At 42.1% G+C, this 9,018-nt stretch overlaps 1 pseudogene; it reads left to right on the forward strand.

Annotated features, from left to right (window-relative positions):
* Positions 1–6,198: 6,198 nt before the first annotated feature.
* LOC102861794 lies at positions 6,199–8,020 on the forward strand (annotated as a pseudogene).
* The last annotated feature ends 998 nt before the right edge of the window (positions 8,021–9,018 follow it).

The raw sequence follows: 9,018 nt of genomic DNA on the forward strand, positions 1-9,018 counted from the left end.
AAAGGCTTTTGGGCCATCAGGCCTGCGGACCTCAGGCCTGGTATTAATTGTTTTGAGTCACACGTTCTTCTACGTAGTACAGCAATGGTCTGGCAATTTGCTGTATAAAGGCAACTCATGGTTACTATGATGCTAAACAATAACACTGATGTGTCAAATATGGTAATGGTTACGCATGATGGACAGTGTTTGGTGGAGCTCCCAAATTAAAACAAGCTTGGAAGCAGGAGTGGTATCCACTTTCAAAATAGCTTGCCTCTGGAAACTATGAACTTAGAGAAAAGATGAAAGATTTTGTGTTCAGGATTTTCGTTCATAGAGTTGCTATGAGTCATCCATGCTTCAATGCCACTTAACAACAATAACAACATTGCAAAATATCTCTTTTTGAGGGAACACCAAACTGTCCACCAGAGTGGTTGTACCATTTTGCAATTTCACCAGCAGTGCATGACAGTTCCTATCTCTTCAATATTTATTGCTTGCTGTCCTGTTAAACTTTGCTACTGCTGCTGGGGTGAGATGGTATCTCACCGGGGTTTAGATTTGTATCTCTTACTGCTAGTGGTTTTGAGCATTTCGTCAAGTGCCTGCTGACAATTTGAATGTCTTCCTTTGTGAAAAGCCTTTCCATGCCTTTTGTCCATAATTTTATGGGGGGGGTGGGAACTTTATGGAAACATATTATCGCATCTTTGTCCTCTAGATATGTTGATGGATTGGAACCGACAGTTATCCAGCTAGCTAGCAGAACACTGCTTAACTCACTGAGCCACCAGGGCTCAAAATAAGGGGGGGGGACCAAAACCATAATCACCTCATTGTCCTCTAGTACATTGTGATTCATGGTAGGACTCTTCTTCAGGTTTCTAAAGCTGTAAGTTTAATGAGATGTAATGTCTCATCTTTCTTTTGAAGAGTGATTGCAGCCTGGACTTTCAGGTTAGCAGATGACAATGTAACCCACTGTGATACAAGGGCTCAAGTACTATTACTACTACTACTACTCCCCCTCCTCCTCTCATTTTATCACTGAGTCAACAGACTCATAGAAGACTTGCCATTGCTGCAAATCACACAGGAGGAAATGATCTGTCTTTCTCCCTCTGAGTAGCTAGTGGATTTGAACCACTTCAAAGAAGATTCAGCTTCTGGGTCACCAGTGTGACTTCGTACAGTCTGCCTCAGCACTTCCCGGGATCAAGGCTGCCAAGAGTAAAATGAAATCCTTTTCTCTCTTGCGTCCTCACAATCCTTACATCATCTCTTGAAGAGAGCTAGAACAAGTATTAACTCCATATTGGGCATGAGAACCGTGAGACAGTGGCATTAAACAACCAGATTTAAGTCAGATAGTGAATAAAATGTCTAGAGTCAAACGCAATTTCTTCAAGAGCATCATTCTGCTTTTCCCACTATGGTAAAACAAAGAACCTCTCATTTTGTGAGGGTATGCAATGCCTACACAAAGGCGCTTCACAGAAAGCACATAATTTGTAAATAAAGATCTTTATTACTTCCCAGAGACATCAAGTGAAGTTCAAAAACTGCTTCCTCCAAGCGCTTTTCTCAGCCAAAACCAACGCAGCACAAGTTAAGTACCTAGCCCCAGACAGTGATCAAGATGAACGTAGGGAAACAGATTCCAAACTACGTGCTGTTTCCATTCCCCTGAACGTTGATCAATCTAATCCAGGCTCCTGGGCACTGACGTGGCTATTTCTCCATTTTGCATAATGCCAGTCTTGCACCTACCACACAATCCCTTTGCTTTTCTGTTTAATCACTACATTCATTGCCGCTGTTGAGCAAGAAGTACACTATATCCCTGGTGGCATATTGTCCATTTTGCTTTGCTTCACTTAAAATGAGGAAGATAGGGCAGACATGGACACCAGTAGAAAATGATACGGTTTGACGAAAGGCAGGAAAATTATACAACTAGTTAAGTATCATAAAATTAAGCCAAATGCCAAGAAATTGGAATCAGCATGTGGTCCTATTAGGGCCAATACTTGAACCATTGGCTTCAAGAAGTGACAGAGGTCAGGATGAGCCAACACCTTCCCAAGACGTTGACATATATTAGCAACATCAATCAGTAGAAACAAGAGAGTCCAAGAGTCTAAGTAGAAGACATAGATATGGTCCCCATCAGACAGGTGATTCCTTGTCTCTCCCTGAAAAGACTGAGAGGTGGAGACTATAACCAACTCAAACACACAGCTAAATAGGCACTCGCTAATCTACCTGCTGTTGCTGTTGTTATGCCCTTGGAAAAACTACATCTCATACTGACTTATGAACCACACATCAAAAGCTTGACATTTTCTGTATCGTTCTCACAGTTTCTAACAAGCTCAAGGACACTGCAGTCACTATGTTAAACCATCTTTTTGAGGGTCTCCCTCTACCCCTCACCCTCACCCTCGACTTTTCTAAACTACACTTACAGATATTGCTGTTGTGGTGGTGGTGGTGGTGGTGGTTGCTGTTAGGTGCCATTGTATGTCTCATATCAGGCCTCTGAACAGCAACCTGAAATCCACCCTATTTTGTGCCACCCTCATCTTCTTTGACACATTCGAGCCCATTATTTAAGTCACAGTGTCAATCCATCTCATTGGGGGAGCAGGCAGTGTCTTTTTTTCCTTTGTTGAACCTCAATCTTTCCAAACATGATGTCCCTTTCCAAGGAATGGTCTCACCTAGCTATATGTCCAAAGTATCAAAGATGAAGCTTTGTCATCCTTGCCTCTAAGGAGCGCTCCGGCTGTACTCTTCCCAGGACATATCTACTTGTTCTTTTGGCAATTCGTGGGATATTCAGTACTGTCTTCTACTACCAGAGCTCAACGGCACCAGCTCTTCTGTCATCCTTATTCATTGTCCAGCTCTCTGATGCATAGCAGGTAAGTAAGACCATGGCCTGAATCAGGCACACCTTAGTCTTCAAGCTGATGTAATTGTTCTTCAGTATTTTGGAGAGGTCTCTGACAGCAGACTTGCCCAATACAATACGTCTCCTGATTTCCTGACTGCTTTAACCACAGGTGTCAAGTTTTTGTTGTTGTTGTTGTTGCTGCTGCTGTTATATGCGTACAATAGCCCTAAAGCCTGCTCTGTCTCTGACACACCTACCGTCATTTCTCCAGTCACTGAATCAATCCAATTCATAGAGAGTTTTCATCTCCTGTGCTGTCCCTAGAGCTTCTCCAAGGACTTTTCCAAAGTATGTCAAAGTATGTCAGATGAAGCTTCAGAATCCTTGCCTCCAAGGAGTAGCCTGGTTTAACCCTCTCTAGTATGAATCTATCTGATCTCCTAGCAGTCCTTGGTATATTTAATACTTTTCTCCAGCAACACAGCTCAAAGACATCAATTCCCCTTCTATCATCCCCAATCATTGTCTAGCTCTTGATGCACAGCAAGTGATTGCAAAGACCATGGCCTGCATTAGCTGCACCTTAGTCTCCAGAGTGATATCATTGCTCTTCAGTACTTTGGAGAGGTCTATAATAGCAGACTTTCCCATCGCAGTACATTTTTTTTATTTCCTGCCTGCTGGTGAAAAGAATGTTGACTGTGGAGCCAAGCAAACTAAAGCTGTTAACAGTCTCAATCTCTTCACCATCCATCCTGATGCTGCCAATTGGTTCAGTGGTGAAAATCTTTGTTTTCTTGATATTGAGCCTCAAATCATATTGAAGGCTGCATTCCTTGACCTTTTGCAGCAAGCACTTCAGGTCCTCCTAAGTTTCAGCAAGTAGGTTTGTGTCATCTACATAGCACAGATTGTTGAATCTTCTTCCAATCCTGATGCCACATTTCTCCTCATAGAGACCAGCCTCCCAGATAATCTGTTCTGCATATAGATTGAAAAGGTATGAGCCCTGGCATATGCCCTTCCCAATTTTGAGCCATGCAGTGTTTCCTTGCTCTGTTCTGATGACTGCCTCTTGTTCCAAGTATAGATTTCTCATTAGCACGATCAAGTGTTCTGAGATTCCCATTCTTTTCAAGGTCAGCCATAGTTTGTTGTGATTCACACAGTCAAACGCTCTGTACTCCCTGCTTTCAGCCAAAATTCATCTAACATTAGCTGTAATGTCCCTAGTACCATGACCCCTTCTTTTTTTGCCTATTATTATTATTATTATTAATTTTAATGAAAGTTTACAGAGACTTTGGATTTCCATTCATTCATTGATGCACTTTTCTCCCTGCTCACCCATCCCCGCAGTTCACTCTTGTCTTTGAAAAGTAAAAGAAGGATTCTTTCATTGTTTTACAATCCCTCCCCCCAAGTTCACTCCACTATGCAGCCTTCGGTCTGGACTACTGTCATGACAATAATACCTAATCATATATCCCTTTTAAACAGTTCTCTCCCTCATCTGTTTCAATGCAGGATATATAATTTATTCCTTTTTTTTTTTCAGTCTCCCTTCAACCCAGTGTCAGTCTCATTTTACAACAGTGGCACTACACAGTATTTGTCCTTCTGTGACTGAGATATTTCACTCAACATAATGTTCTCCAGGGTCATCAATTTTGTATATTTCATGAGTTCTTTGTTTTTCAAAGCAGTGTAATATTCCATTGTGTGAATATACCACAGCTTCTCTATCCATTCATTTGTTGATGGATACTTAGGTTATTTCCAATTCTTTTCTATTATGAACAAAGTCGCAGTAAACATAGTTGTGCATATATCTGCGTGGGTGGCAGTTCTGGTTTCTTTAGGGTATATTCCCAGTGGTGAAATTGCTGGGTCAAATTGCATTTCTATTTGCAACTTTTTGAGAAAGTGCCATACACCCTTCCATAGTGGTTGCACCATTTTACACTCCCACCAACAGTGAATAAGGGTTCCAGTTTCTCTACAATCTTGCTAGCATTTGTTGTTTGCACCACGGTCCCTTCTAAACCCAGGCTGCACTTCAGGCAGTTCTCTGTTGATGTGCTGTTCCAGTCGTTTTTGGATAATCTTCAGCAGAATCTTGCATGCATGTGATAGTAATTATATTGTTCAATAGTTTTCACACTCTGTTGGATCACCTTTCTTTGGAATGGGAACAAATATAGGTATCTTCCAGTCAGTTGGCCAAGTGATTGTCCTTCAGAGTAGCAACTAGAAAATATCTGATGTTCAATTCAGATAGACTTTTATCTTGCCCCAACCTCTAGGAGTTCCAAAGAGACCAATAATAACACTGTATGGGTGTAGTCTGCTGTCATCCTCACCCCAGAACAAATGTTGTTGTTGCTTATATGATGTTTACCTTTTTCAATTTTTCTATTTTTTAATTATTTTTTGTGTATGTACTGTCAAATCGGATCTGACTGGTACAGGAGGAGATTGCCCCTCCCTCTCCAGGAGAGCCTCTGGTGGATCCGAATCTCATACCTTTGGGATTGCAGGGCAGTGTCTTGATAGTAGGCCACCAGAGCTCTGATTGCATCATATTTCATTTTGAGCAGAGCTATCCAGTAATGAATCTGAGGAAAAAAACTTTAAAACTTTTCTTGTTAAATAATTTATATCTGAAAACAAACAATAAAACAAAACCCACTCATAGAGAGGATTCTTTGTCAGCATGGGTTCTCCCTACATCTTGCAGAACCACAGCCTTTCCATTGGACAGCACCACACACGAAATGCATTGCCATGTAAACCAAAATAGAAGCTTCTTATTGTAAGTGAACGCCAAGTGAATTCCAACTGATGTAACGACTGAAAGGAGGTTTTCTAGGTCCTGTCCACCCCTCTCCACTGCCAGCATGCTGAAGGCCATCATCATGGCTATGGTGCCAATTCACCCCACACACTCTCACAGGCTCTCTGCTTCACTAGACCACTTGCCTTCCTTCCACAGCCCATTCCTCCTGATAAATCCAGAGCAGGTAATCCTCAATTTGTAATCCTCAAGATTTTTATTAGCCAATTTTCTGGAAGTAGATTTCCAAGTACTTGTTCATAATCTGTCTTAGTCTGCATGAAAGATGAGTAAAATAGGCTGCAGGCTCAGAGGCAGAGGAGAAAAGACTGCGAGGTGGCTGTGGCTGTGGCCCAGAGATAAACAATGAACCAGTAGAAGAAGAGTACATCCTACAAGTTGGCTAACTGCTGGTGAAGATGTTTTATTTTTACATCAGACATCAATGATAATAGAAACTATAATTTCTATAATAGAAATGATGGCTGGCTGTGGTGAATTGATTATTCAGTAAACATGCTTCCTACAAACAGGAAAACAAATGGGTCCTGTTCTAACACCACACCTTCTCTAACGGTCCCTGAATGTGCCATTTGTCTGCAAACATGTGTTCACCCAGTCAGCCTGCCTTGTAAGCATGTTTTCTGCTATCTATGTGTAAAGGGAGCTTTGTGACTTGAGAAACGATGTGCCCTCTGTCCACAAGAAATTCCTGAGGATTTCCTGGACAAACCAACGTTGTCATCACCTGAAGAACTCAAGGCTGCAAGTAGAAGAAATGGAGAATATGCATGGTATTATGAAGGAAGAAATGGGTGGTGGCAGTATGATGACTGTACTAGTAGAGAGTTGGAAGATGATTTTTCCAAAGGTAAAAAGACTACTGAAATGTTAATTGCCAGGTTTCTGTATGTTGCTGATCTTGAAAATATGGTTCAATATTGTTGTTGTTGTTGTTATGTGCCATCGAGTCGTTTCCGACTCATAGCGTCCCTATGCACAACAGCTCTAAACCCTGCCCTATCCTGCGACACCGCATCGCCTCTGACACACCCATCCCGATTACCCCAGTCACCGAATCAATCCATCTCATAGAGGGTCTTCCCCTCCTGCGTTGTCCCTCCACCCTCCCAAGCATGATGTCCCTCTCCAAGGACCCGTCCCTCCTGGCAACATGTCCAAAGTATGTCAGACGAAGCCCCAGAATCCTTGCCTCCAAGGAGCAGCTTGGTTTAATCCTCTCCAAGATGGATCTGTTTGTTTTCCTGGCAGTCCAGGGTACATTCAGTACCCTTCTCCAGCACCACAGCTCAAAAGCATCCACTCTCCTTCTGTCCTCCCTAGTCATTGTCCAACTCTCTGATGCATAACAAGCGATTGCAAATACCATGACCTGTATCAGGCGCACCTTAGTCTCCAGAGAGACACTGTTGCTCCTGAGTATGTTTGAGAGGTCCCTAACGGCAGAATTTCCCATCGCGATACGCTTTTTGATTTCCTGACTGCTGGTACCAAGAGTGTTGACTTTGGAGCCGAGCAAAGTGAAGCTGTGAACACTCTCAATCTCTTCATCATCCATCCTGACGCTGCCAATTGGTCCAGTGGCGAGAATCTTTGTCTTCTTGACGTTGAGCCTCAGTCCATACTGAAGGCTGCAGTCCTTGACCCTTCGCAGCAAGTGCATGAGGTCCTCCTCAGTTTCAGCAAGCAAGGTTGTGTCATCTGCATAATGGTTCAATATAGGAGAAATAAACATGGACGTCGAGGGAAGATTGAACAGGATATAATAGATATACCAAAGGAGGGAGTAGCTGGACTTAGATTGGACTGTAAGCCTAGCAAGAGAGAGCTCTGCTGATGGAGCGGACAGTCTATCAGCACAGAGTGGAACTTCTGTTTAGCCTCTAGTATCATCTGGAATTAGGCCCTTAACATCAGTAGATGGTCAGTTAACAAGCCCTACAACACCATACCCTGATGCAAGCACTTCTCTGGAAAACTTTTTTGCTCATTTACAACTCGGTGGAGACAATGGAGCGGAAAGGAGCCACAGGGGGAAGGAGAAGATCCAGAGTCCCCCTCTTCAGGCAGGATACCAGCCCCAGATACCTCCACTGAAGAAACCAAGTCAGGTAGCAGTAGTGACAGTGAAGATGTATCTGCGCTTATTGCACAGCACTCCTTGGCCCAGCAGAGACTTTTGGCTCCTAATGCAAACCAGACAGGATCTGATCGACAGGGGGTGGAACAGTGTCAGATCTAGAAGGCCGGATGGATGGTGCACAGTAACTGAAGTTTAAATAAAGTCTTCAACCCATGCTCAAGGTTGAAATGGTTCTCTGTAAATTTCTGCTGCATAGCATTATAACTCATCCCTAGCAGGGCATTGTGGTGGGAAGGGGGATGGGAAGGATATACCTGTAATTAAAATGTTTTAACATGTCTCTGTTGAGAAATTCATTTAAAGTAAAGACCTTGGGTATTCATAGTTGAAAGCTGTTTAGTAACAATCCAGTTTTCTTGAGGTTTGTTTATTATATAATTTTTTTGTTAAATTCTTTTAGTTCTTTTGGCCAGTGTATCTTACCTGTACATTAACAGTTTTCATCTGATTCTTGCATTGTGTCTTATTTTTCTGCATGGATTGACATAAAATCATTACTAAAATTTGGCGCTGATGAGATGTTTAATATCAGTATCAGCAGGAAGCTTATTATTGTAAGAATAGATGTGAATTTGGAATTTTAAAATAGCAACCATTTCATCGTAGGTTCTGAAATGGAAATGTAAAGAAAACAGCTAATAAGTTTCAGAATCTTCTTCGTAAACACGCGTCATATTTCCATAGGCTTTGCTGTCTAGCCCTTGTATTTTTATGTTTCACTTCACCACACTTTTCTTTTTGACTCCAAAGTTTATAATTTAATAAATACTACCGTTTATCACAAAAAAAGGAAGAAAAAAAAAAGAAAGACAAGTAAAATAGCTCAAACTTCACTGCTGTAGAATTGGTTTCTGAGACAGTAAATCTTGATGGTAGAAGACTGTCCATCCTTTTGGTGGATTTTAATCACCAGAGAGATGAAGGCTTTTGGGCAGCATCATTCTGAGAACCACATCACCAGATCTTGCCTCTCCTTCTAAAGTAGAACATCTGGTAGATTAGAATTGTGTCTAAGACAACGTCCAACCCACTGCCATGAAGTTGATCTTGACTCATAGGCACCCTTTGAGGGCACTCTGGTGGCCTCGTGGTAAAAAGCTGTGCTGCAAGTGTACCAGCTGCTCCCTGGGAGAA

This window comes from Elephantulus edwardii, unplaced genomic scaffold, assembly GCF_000299155.1.
Source record: "Elephantulus edwardii isolate Elephantulus edwardi_28Jun2011 unplaced genomic scaffold, EleEdw1.0 scaffold00011, whole genome shotgun sequence".
Classification (NCBI taxonomy): domain Eukaryota; kingdom Metazoa; phylum Chordata; class Mammalia; order Macroscelidea; family Macroscelididae; genus Elephantulus; species Elephantulus edwardii.